The sequence below is a fragment of the Entelurus aequoreus genome, linkage group LG03, assembly GCF_033978785.1.
Source record: "Entelurus aequoreus isolate RoL-2023_Sb linkage group LG03, RoL_Eaeq_v1.1, whole genome shotgun sequence".
Taxonomy (NCBI): Eukaryota; Metazoa; Chordata; class Actinopteri; order Syngnathiformes; family Syngnathidae; genus Entelurus; species Entelurus aequoreus.
The window spans coordinates 17,213,252-17,225,509 of NC_084733.1; the positions used below are offsets into that span (position 1 = coordinate 17,213,252).

General features: G+C 39.6%; 1 protein-coding gene across 1 annotated transcript in view; it reads right to left on the reverse strand.

Annotated features, from left to right (window-relative positions):
* Nucleotides 1-11,940, reverse strand: part of LOC133646226 (tyrosine-protein kinase fyna) — an 89,763-nt gene extending 77,823 nt beyond the window's left edge. The window contains exon 1 of the mRNA XM_062041387.1: nucleotides 11,730-11,940. The gene's annotated coding sequence lies outside the window, so the exon portion shown is untranslated. The remainder of the gene's footprint in view (nucleotides 1-11,729) is intronic.
* Nucleotides 11,941-12,258: the final 318 nt, after the last annotated feature.

Here is a 12,258-nt window from a genome sequence, read left to right on the forward strand (position 1 = left end):
ACGTCACACCTGACCTTATTCAACTTCACAATGCCAAGTCAAAATGCGAGAGTTCGCTGAACGCCACAGTCACCCCCGTCATGGCCCGCCGTCGGCTGAATAGTTACAATATTTGCTTGTGTCGGACAAGCGACTTCATTCAGTATATCAACAAGAAGACAATGGCTGCGTTTCAGCCCGCTATAAGATTAGCTGGACAATGTCCGGCAGTGTTCTTGCAAAGCATTCTGCAGGAGGAGCTGAATGAAAAGAGCTAGTTATAATGACATCTCAATAAATACAAAAAGGACGCAGCTGAGCCCTGTACAAGAAGTTTGGTAAATCCCATTGTAAACGACACAAAACTCTCCTAACGGATGACTCTCTCGCATGGAAGAAAAAGAAAAGCGTGACGTTTCCCTTCTTTTTGGTCACAAATGGCAACAAAGTCCTGCTGCTTCTGGGGATTCAAATGTTTATTTCCACGTCTTGTTCCAGTGGAGGGCAGTGCTTATTGGAAGAATCCATTGGAAATAATGACAGTGTGTGTGTGTGTGTGTGTGGTGGGTTCTGGGCAATGTAGGTCATATGATTTGTGGCAGAAGTAAGAATGACTTATGCTGGCGGAAAGTACAAGCCAAGGCACCATTGGCACTGGGTAGCTACTGTTTACAATTAAACGGAATACTACTATAGCAGTGGTTCTTAAACTGTTTTCACCAAGTACCACCTCTGTAAACACTTGGCTCTCCAAGTACCACCGTAATGACCAACATTAAAATGGCGGAGTAGGCCTAAGCATTCCTTAAAAACAAGGCAGAGGTTTTATTTAACAAGTATATTTAGTATTATTGGTCACTGTAACATTACATACAGTTTGAACAGTAAGACTGTGTTTAAATATAAAAAAATAAAACACTCCCGTATTTTTCGAACTATAAGTCGCAGTTTTTTTTTAATAGTTTGGCCAGGGGTGTGACTTATATTCAGGAGCGACTTATGTGTGAAATTATTAACACATTACCGTAAAATATCAAATAATATTATTTAGCTCATTCATGTAAGAGACTAGACGTATAAGATTTCATCGGATTTAGCGATTAGGAGTGACAGATTGTTTGGTAAACGTATAGCATGTTCTATATGTTATAGTTATTTGAATGACTCTTACCATAATATGTTACGTTAACATACCAGGCACGTTCTCAGTTGGTTATTTATGCGTCATATAACGTACACTTATTCAGCCTGTTGTTCACTATTCTTTATTTATTTTAAATTGCCTTACAAATGTCTATTCTTGGTGTTGGGTTTTATCAAATAAATTTCCCCCAAAAAATGCGACTTATATATGTTTTTTTCCTTCTTTATTATGCATTTTCGGCCTGTGCGACTTATACTCCGGAGCGACTTTTAGTCCGAAAAATACGGTACTTTAAAGGCCTACTGAAACCCACTACTACCGACCACGCAGTCTGATAGTTTATATATCAATGATGAAATCTTAACATTGCAGCACATGCCAATACGGCCGGGTTAACTTATAAAGTGACATTTTAAATTTCCCGCTAAACTTCCGGTTGAAAACTCCTTTGGATGATGACGTATGCGCGTGACATAGCCAGTGAAACAGAGGTATGGCTCCCCCATTGAAGCCAATACAAAATAGTTCTGTTTTCATGTCATTATTCCACAGTATTCTGGACATCTGTGTTGGTGAATCTGTTGCAATTTGTTCATTGCATTATGGAGAAAGAAGCTGAGCAAGCAAAGAAGAAAGTTGTCGGTGCGAAGGGGAGTATTTTGCGAGGGAAGTCAGCAACACAACACAGCCGGCGTTTCATTGTTTACATTCCCGAAAGATGCAGTCAAGATCGAAGAACTCGGACAACAGAGACTCTTACCAGGAGGACTTTGACTTCGATACACAGACGCCTGTAGAGAACTGGGACAACACAGACTCTGACCAGGATTACTTTGATTTGGATACACAGACGCGGACGCGGTACCCTGAGTACGCAGCTGCGCTTCCAAACATTTGACGCTTGCCCGTACGTGCGTGTCACGTACGTAACTTTGGTTAAATATATAAGCTTTATGAACCTTGGGTTAGGTGAACGGTCCTTTGGGCTGAGTGATTGTGTGTGTTGTGCAGGTGTTTGAATTGTATTGGCGGGTTATATGGACGGGAGCTAGTAGCTAGGAGCTAGGAGCTAGCATAACAAACACCTAGGTGTTTTTATGCGGGATTCATTTGTGGCATATTAAATATAAGCCTGGTTGTGTTTTGGCTAATAGAGTATATATATGTCTTGTGTTTATTTACTGTTGTAGTCATTCCCAGCTGAATATCAGGTCACCCCCGGCTCTCACAGCATCTTCCCTATCTGAATCGCTTCCACTCCCCACTAGTCCTTCACTTGCACTTTCCTCATCCACAAATCTTTCATCCTCGCTCAAATTAATGGGGAAATCGTCGCTTTATCGGTCCGAATCGCTCTCACTTCTGGCCGCCATCACTGTAAACAATAGGGAACTTTGCGGAAATGTTCAACTGACTACGTCACGCTACTTCCGGGGGCAAGGCTTTTTTTTGTCAGATACCAAAAGTTGTGATCTTTATCGTCGTTGTTCTCTACTAAATCCTTTCAGCAAAAATATGGCAATATCGCGAAATTATCAAGTATGACACATAGAATAGATCAGCTATCCCCGTTTAAATAAAAAAAAATCATTTCAGTAGGCCTTTAATCTAGCGATTCTATGGTAAACCACTAGATAGAGCCCGCATACCACTAGTGGTACACTTACCAAAGTTTGAGAATCATTTGTATATATCGCTAATTTATCTTAAAAATAAATGGCAGATAACAAAACTCTATTTATACAGCACATCAGCAATGGCTTGAACGTGAAATTCTCCATTCAAAAGTAGTTTATTTCGTTCATCACAAAAGCGCTTTGTCAAAGATCCTCCATATCATTGATTCTAAAACTGTGGTATGAGTACCACTTGTGGTACGCAGGAACACCAGAGTGAAATATTAAAAACCTACTAATACAAATTAATCAAACAAATCAACCAGAGATTCAGAAATCTAATTCCAATTACAATGTACGTACTGTGGTACATTGGGATAGAAGTGCCCAAGCTTAAGAGTTTTTTGGGGGATAGGAGCTGTCTCTGGGCTTATTGTTATGATTTAGGTTGCGAGCAAAATTTGGGGTTACAGTTGGCGTGGCGAATGTCACAAGAAGCCCCGTAAGATCCAATCAAAACATCCGGACTTACTTGCGATTATTAGCTTATGGCGAGAGATCGACATAACTTTGTTTTTCCAACCATTGCAACAAAGAAAATGAGTGTGAAGGACAGTGCTGAGAAAAGGTTACTGACGATATTCATTGAATTAAAGAAAGAAATCATCAAAAACATGGCCGAGGGTATATCTGACTTGGTGAAGCAGTTGGGAGTGTAGCACTGCTAGTCTGCACCATACTGGAACAGCATGAGTCGATTACACTAGCCAAGGTTGTTGAAATAATATCTAACAGTCAGACATCTATCCATGAAAATATATTTAGAAGCTGCTAATGCTATGTTTGATGGAAAAGGCGTGTTACATTTTAAAATGCTGGTGTTTTAGGGAGACCAACCCATCTATTACATTATTTTTAAGCAATTTTCAGTGGGTGATTTGCAATAAACGTTTTTCAAGGTACGAGCTGTGTCGCAGAACCGCATAAAATCATATCCCAAGGTACTACTTTATATGACTTTAACTCTCCCCATATGCCACTAAACAATAACCTACCAGCAAGCTAAATCGTGATGGCAAATGGGTGGGATTGCAAAAACGCTGGTACTTGAAAAGCAGACAAATTTTGAGATGGTACGTGGTGCAAAAACTTTGACAAAAAAAACCTCAATTCTTACTAACGTGTGATGTAATTTCCAAAGGAAATGATTTTCAATCATACTTTACCTATCGAGCTGCATGACATGAAGCACTGCCAGTTGGCATGACGGCCGACACTTCCTCTTTGCTCTCTCCTTTGGCCAGGGCAAGTTGGCTCTCCCGCCCTGGCTCGCTGCCTACATTTCATCCGCTCGAGGGTGTAGCAATGCCATTAATTATTTGCCTTCTGACTCGTCTTTATTACATGCATGATTGTACTGTCGAGTGAGAGAGCGTGCCTTGTTTTGACAGGATGGATTATTCTCTGTTTTTGATTCATTTAAAGACATGCACCTGGGGATAGGTTGGTTGGCAACACTAAAAATTGGCCCTAGTGTGTGAATGTGAGTGTTGTCTGTCTATCTGTGTTGGCGACTTGTCCAGGGTGTACCCCGCCTACCGCCCGTATGCAGCTGAGATAGGCTCCAGCACCCCCCGCGACGCAGAAAGGGACAGGCGGTAGAAAATGGATGGATGGATACATCAAGAAAGTCCTGTTTCAACTGTTCTTCCGGGACCTGCCATGTCGAACAGCTGAAAGACCACGGGAGGTTTCTTTACAGCAGAAGCAAGACGACGTGGAATCTAATAATTAATGATTTATTGAAAACATAAGCACATTGCCCTGAATCTGGTGTGTGTGCGCTTGAAAATCTTCAAGTTTTTGCAAAATGGTGCAGCCATTTTTAGCAGTATTGAAAATAGATGGATGGATTAAATAATAGCATATAACTCACCTTTTACTCCAAAAAACAATTATCTGTGAGTACAGGCTAGGTGATTGCAAATAGCTAAAACTGGCGCAACAAAAAATATTTTTAGATGTGGTACATGGTGCAAAAACCATTCACAAGGAATAGAAAAATCAAGAGACACTATTTTTGAGACTAATGTATTTAAAGTTTTTTTTTTTTCCTAAATAACTACGGCAAATAAAGTAAAAATGTGTACCCAACGTGGAAATAATGTGGTTTATTTTATTTATTATTATTACACAATAAATGATTAGCCCCTGGTGTCAAAGTTGGCCAGTGTGTAATTGCACAGACATGGTACGTAAACAAGCTTTCTTTTTGGTGCTGCTGAAAAAAACGCCCCAGGCTGACATTAATGTCAGTTCCTTCTGAAAATATGGTTAAGTCACTTCCATGCTAATGCGCCAAACCCCTTGCACGTCCGTTGCACGCGGAAAGAAATTTGTTCTTTTGTCGTTTTAAAAAATGAAGTTGAAAGACCTGTCCTGAACTTGGCGGTAATAACTTGGTGGCCATGGGTCTCCTTGCCCCGCTGTTTGGTCGTGTGCCCCTCGAAAAATGATATGCTATCTATTAGGGGTTTGGGAAAAAAATCGATTCGAATTCGAATCGCGATTCTCACGTTGTGCGATTCAGAATCGATTCTCTTTTTTTTTTAAATTATTATTTTTATTTTTATTTTTAATTAATCAATCCAACAAAACAATACACAGCAATACCATAACAATGCAATCCAATTCCAAAACCAAACCCGACCCAGCAACACTCAGAACTGCAATAAACAGAGCAATTGAGAGGAGCCACAAACACGACACAGAACAATCCAAAAGTAGTAAAACAAAAATGAATATTATCAACAACAGTATCAATATTAGTTACAATTTCAACATAGCAGTGATTAAAAATCCCTCATTGACATTATCATTAGACATTTATAAAAATAAAAAAAAAGAACAATAGTGTCACAGTGACTTGCATCGCATCTCATAAGCTTGACAACACACTGTGTCCAATATTTTCACAAAGGTAAAATAAGTCATATTTTTGGTTCATTTAATAGTTAAAACAAATTTACATTATTGCAATCAGTTGATAAAACATTGTCCTTTACAATTATAAAAGCTTTTTACAAAAATCTACTTTTCTGCTTGCATGTCAGCAGACTGGGGTAGATCCTGCTGAAATCCTATGTATTGAATGAATAGAGAATCCTTTTGAATCGGGAAAAAATGGTATTTGAATCGAGAATCGTGTTGAATTGAAGAAAAAAAATCCATTTTGAATCGAAACGTGACCCCAAGAATCGATATTGAACCGAATCGTGGGACACTCAAAGATTCACAGCCCTACTATCTATATGCGGTGCCCCAACGGACGCATTTATTTACCTCTGCGCAATTTTCATGTCGTTACGGCTTCGTTGACTAGTGGTGTGTTTAATTCTGCCTCGTATGAACCGCAGGGGGTCCCACACGCAGCACAGTGCTATACAACACAAAGCATCACCGGGCCAAACAGGAGTTAAATACTGTACAAAGACTTAAAAAATGGGGCCCATTGCCTCCCTGCTTGGCACTCAGCATCAAGGGTTTGAATTGGGGGTTAAACTACCACAATAATTCCCGAGCACGGCCACCGCTGCTGCTCACTGCTCCCCTCACCTCCCAGGGGATGGAACAAGGGGATGGGTCAAACGCAGAGAATAATTTCACCACACCTAATGTGTGTGACTATCTGTGGTACTTTAGCTTTAACATTGAATCCAACGCACACAGCAGCGTGTAATCCAGACGAGCGAACGTCTCCGACTCCTCAAAGTCCAGTGCACTGACTGAAGAAGTCGGATGAGTTAAGCTAAGGCCAAGTGGCCCTGCCACTAAAATGACGAAATTCCTGGCCTATTCCTGTTCCATGCACTAAATTAATCAAATAATTCAGCTCAAAAGAAGCATTCTACAACCCATGAAAACATCTTAATCTGATCACGTTTGGCTTTTGAAAAATCGGACGAACACACCTAGATTATGCGATTTAAAAACCAGATCTCTCGAGGGCCGCATGGTACCCTGAACACAGCGGATAGAGCCTAGAAGCGAATCCCATTCAATGAAAACATAGGCAACAACTGGAATTAAGACAAGACTGTATATTTGCTTCACAAACTAAAAGAACGGAACATTTTGAAGCGCATTGATTGGAGAAAAAAACTGAGATGTATTTAAAAAGATGGCTAAGGAAACAAAGGATGCCAGCTTCATTCATAGCAACCCTCACATCTCAAGAAGGATCGGGGCACGAACTGTCTGTTCCTTTAGACTTAAAACTCCTTCCATCAATCCACAGAGCTCGTTGAAAGGATTCCGAGACATTCAAACGTTTTCTCTCTATTCTCTGTCCGAAAAAATTCCTTTACAACAACTCTCTCACGAGTCTTTGCGTGGGATCTGCATTCAGTTCATGGCGCAATATAAGATCACTTCTTGATTCTGTCTGCTATTTCACATCAGCATGGCCATCAGAGATGTAATATTTGTAATCTGTGCCAATATTACAACGAACATTAGGTACAACAAGAACTGGGCTGTTGACTCGCCCCTGTCTGCGATTGTTAAAGAGAGATTTGTGAGGAGCCGCAAAGTTGCCTTGTTTCGGTGTAATGTCATAGGCCAGGGGTCACCAACCTTTTTGAAACCAAGAGCTACTTCTTGGGTACTGATTAATGCGAAGGGCTACCAGTTTGATACACACTTAAATAAATTGCCAGAAATAGCCAATTTGCTCAATTTACCTGTAACTCTATGTTATTATTAATAATTAATTATATTTACACTTATGTGAACGGTTTAAAAGAGGAGAAAACACGAAAAAAATGACAATTACATTTTGAAACATAGTTTATCTTCAATTTCGACTCTTTAAAATTCAAAATTCAACCAAAAAAAAGAAGAGAAAAACTTAAAAAAAGAATTTACGGAACATCATTAGTAATTTTTCCTGATTAAGATTAATTTTAGAATTTTGATGACATGTTTTAAATAGGTTTAAAATCCAATCTACACTTTGTTAGAATATATAACAAATTGGACCAAGCTATATTTCTAACAAAGACAAATCATTATTTCTTCTAGATTTTCCAGAACAAAAATTTTAAAAGAAATTCAAAGGACTTTGAAATAAGATTTAAATTTGATTCTACAGATTTTCTAGATTTGCCAGAATATTTTTTTTGAATTTTAATCATAATAAGTTTGAAGAATTATTTCACAAATATTCTTCATCGAAAAAACAGAAGCTAAAATGAAAAATTAAATTAAAATGTATTTATTATTCTTTACAATAAAAAAAATAAATTTACTTGAACATTGATTTAAATTGTCAGGAAAGAAGAGGAAGGAATTTAAAAGGTAAAAAGGTATGTGTTTAAAAATCCTAAAATCATTTTTAATGTTGTATTTTTTCTCTAAAATTGTCTTTCTGTAAGTTATAAGAAGCAAAGTAAAAAAATTAATGAATTTATTTAAACAAGTGAAGACCAAGTCTTTAAAATATTTTCTTGGATTTTCAAATTCTATTTGAGTTTTGTCTCTCTTAGAATTAAAAATGTCGGGCAAAGCGAGACTAGCTTGCTAGTAAATAAATAAAATTTTTAAAAAAGAGGCAGCTCACTGGTAAGTGCTTCTATGTGAGCTATTTTTAGAACAGGCCGGCGGGCTACTCATCTGGTCCTTACGGGCTACCTGGTGCCCGCGGGCACCGCGTTGGTGACCCCTGTCATAGGCCAACTGGAAAATCGATACCATATTTTTCAGACTGTAAGGCGCACTTGAAATCCTTTCATTTTCTCAAAAATAGACAGTACGCCATATAACCCGGTGCACCTTATATATGTATTAATTCTGGATGTGCTTACCGACCTCAAAGAAATTTAATTTGGCACACAGTGTAATGATAAGTGTGACCATAAGAGATATGTGCTGACTGCACATATCAAGTACCCATTAGCAAGCAACACAAACACTTGGATGTTTCATTGAGAATATAAAACATTACACACGGCGCTCAAAAATCTGTCAAAATGTTTTAGTGCAACTGCTATGAAGCCGCGCCACTTGGTGGAATGCGGAGCATTACGGTTACCGTAGTCAGACGTACAGTGCTTCAACATACAGGTATTATGCTGTGTGTATATGGACCCTAAATTGGCATGTTAGGAGAAATACAATCTGACGTTTTGTTTCGCCCAATTATGCAAAATCAACTTTTCTTACCTATTGGTACCTGCTGATGTGTATTTGGGATCTAAATAAGTCCCGAAAATGTGTGTGCATCTACCAATGGTGTCTGTGTCAACACCGTTGTCAATAAGCTCCTTCTTTTTCTCTATCCTCCGCTATTGCCATTTTTAATACAAAGTAGCGTATACAGATCTAACATACAACTATCAGTATACTCGCTATGGAAGTACTAAAAACTACAAAGTACAACAAAGATGACGGAAAGAAGACACTGTCGAAGTGGAGGCACGGAAATAGAAGAGACGGTCAGCAAGCGGCTTGAAGATGGTCTGTAAAACTTAATCTATGCAATATTTTGACCAAAGAACCACCATCACATGTTATGTAGACCACAAGAAAGTGTTTTAAATGTTTGGAAAAAAATCATTTTATGACCCCTTTTGTGCACCTTACATTTTGGTGTGCCTTTTGTAAGAAAATAGACCTGAATAGGCCCGCTCGTCAGCAGTGCGCCCCATAATCCAGTGCGCCCTATGGTTCGAAAAATACAGTACCGTATTTTTCTGACTATAAGTCGCAGTTTTTTTCATAGTTTGGCCGAAATGTGTGAAATTATTAACACATTACCGTAAAATATCAAATAATATTATTCAGCTCATTCACGTAAGAGACAGCACGTTGACAGAGGGGTTAGTGCGTCTGCCTCACAATACGAAGGTCCTGAGTAGTCGTGAGTTCAATCCCGGCCTCAGGATCTTTCTGTGTGGAGTTTGCATGTTCTCCCCGTGACTGCGTGGGTTCCCTCCGGGTACTCCGGCTTCCTCCCACCTCCAAAGACATGCACCTGGGGATAAGTTGATTGGCAACACTAAATTGACCCTAGTGTGTGAATGTGAGTGTGAATGTTGTCCGTCTATCTGTGCTGGCCCTGCGATGAAGGTGGCGACTTGTCCAGGGTGTACCCCGCCTTCCGCCCGATTGTAGCTGAGATAGGCTCCAGCGCCCCCCGCGACCCCGAAGGGAATAAGCGGTAGAAAATGGATGGATGGATGGACGTAAGAGACTAGACGTATAAGATTTCATGGGATTTAGCGATTAGGAGTGACAGATTGTTTGGTAAACGTATAGCATGTTCTATATGTTATAGTTATTTGAATGACTCTTACCATAATATGTTACGTTAACATACCAGGCACGTTCTCAGTTGGTTATTTATGCGTCATATAACGTACACTTATTCAGCCTGTTGTTCACTATTCTTTATTTATTTTAAATTGCCTTTCAAATGTCTATTCTTGGTGTTGGGTTTTATCAAATAAATTTCCCCCAAAAAATGCGACTTATACTCCAGTGCGACATATATGTTTTATTCCTTCTTTATTATGCATTTTCGGCCGGTGCGATTTATACTCCGGAGCGACTTATACTCCGAAAAATAGGGTACATTTATCTGCGCTGAAAGGAAATACCGTATTTTTCGGAGTATAAGTCGCACCGGAGTACAAGTCGCACCTGCCGAAAATGCATAATAAAGAAGGAAAAAACATATATAAGTCACACTATAGTATAAGTCGCATTTTTTGGGGACATTTATTTGATAAAACCCAACACCAAGAATAGACATTTGAAAGGCAATTTTAAATAAATAAAGAATAGTGAACAACAGGCTGAATAAGTGTACGTTATAAGACGCATAAATAACCAACTGAGAACGTGCCTGGTATGTTAACGTATCATATTATGGTAAGAGTCATTCAAATAACTATAACATATAGAACATGCTATACGTTTACCAAACAATCTGTCACTCCTAATCGCTAAATCCCATGAAATCTTATACGTCTAGTCTCTTACGTGAATGAGCTAAATAGTATTACCGGTATTTGATATTTTACGGTAATGTGTTAATAATTTCACACATAAGTCGCTCCTGAGTCTAAGTAAAAACTGCGACTTATAGTCCGAAAAATACGGTAAGTACCCCCCAGTGTATGGGAGGCACACAGCATTAGAGAGTGTGCATGGGACACTGGGACTTCACATGTATTGGTGTGAAAATACAAACAAACTATTTGAGAAATAAACACATGGAAACGTAGTCGCTGAAGACTTTTTGACGTTCCTGTTTGTTCGAGACTAGATTTTTAACCAGTAAAACAATGAACAGTGTCAAATAATGCTGTTATCATCATGGCATTATCTACTCTATTTACAGTTCGGAACCAAACACGTTAATTTTGTACGCGGCCCGCCTGTTGAATACATCTGACATCTTCAACCATAAACCACCAACATATGCTTGATTACTGACTTTAGACTCAACTATGTTTCTGACTTTGCACACATTTCATGCATGCATGAACGCCATTTAAGGTGAACTGCAGCACAGTTGACATAACCCGATTAGGGCAGCCTTAATAGGGCATTTAAGACAATTATTTACAGTTAAAAGGCAACAGGAGGCTCGACCGCGGGGCCTTGTGTGGTGTTTGTGTGATCAGCACAGTTCTGCAGTGCATCCATCCCTGCTGCTGCTGCTGCAACACAAGAGCCCCACCATCCACACTGCAAAACATCATCACCCACAATCACGTAAAGACGTCTCGGCGCTAAGGCCGCTTCGAGGGCACTTTGTGCATGTGTGCATTGTCGCTGGGCTGCAACGACTCGCCATGCATTGCGTCTCCTTTCTCTTTCGAGACCACATCATATTGCAGACTTTGGTGCAAAACAAGGCGACAAGGTGGGTGCACCAATTGAAATGCAACTCGTGAGTAGAAAAATAAAAGAAACGTGCTTACCGGACGGAGGGGGGGAGAAAAATCCTAAACTAATCCATCGGAGGTTCCAGTAGGGGGAATACTTTGCAGGGGACCCACGCCGCGATGGATCTATTCTCTGTGATGGTTAATATTTTTCTTCCCAGAATAGGATAAAGAATAGCGGTGCCCGTCCCTGCCGACGCAGGAGCTCCTGTCGCCGCCGTGCGTACAGATGGTGACGAACGCAGAGAGGGCGTCAAGGCGGCGGCAATGACAAATATCTTATCCCGTTTATCACTTCAAACTAAAGCTCCCGCTATTACAGCTAACCAATACCCATCTTAAAAATAGCCGACATTATACCAATTTTAAACAAGAACGTTATTTGGGAAACAATTAAAATGCTCCACCGCGAATTGCACGTCAAATGAATAAACACAATGCGTCATAAGAGCTCAAAAAACATTAAGTCACGAGCGTTCCGTTTTTATTTTGAAAGCTTACTTTATTTCCGGTTATCTTGCGTCAAAGGTGTACGCCGAGGCGCAAGCTTTGATTGACATTTATT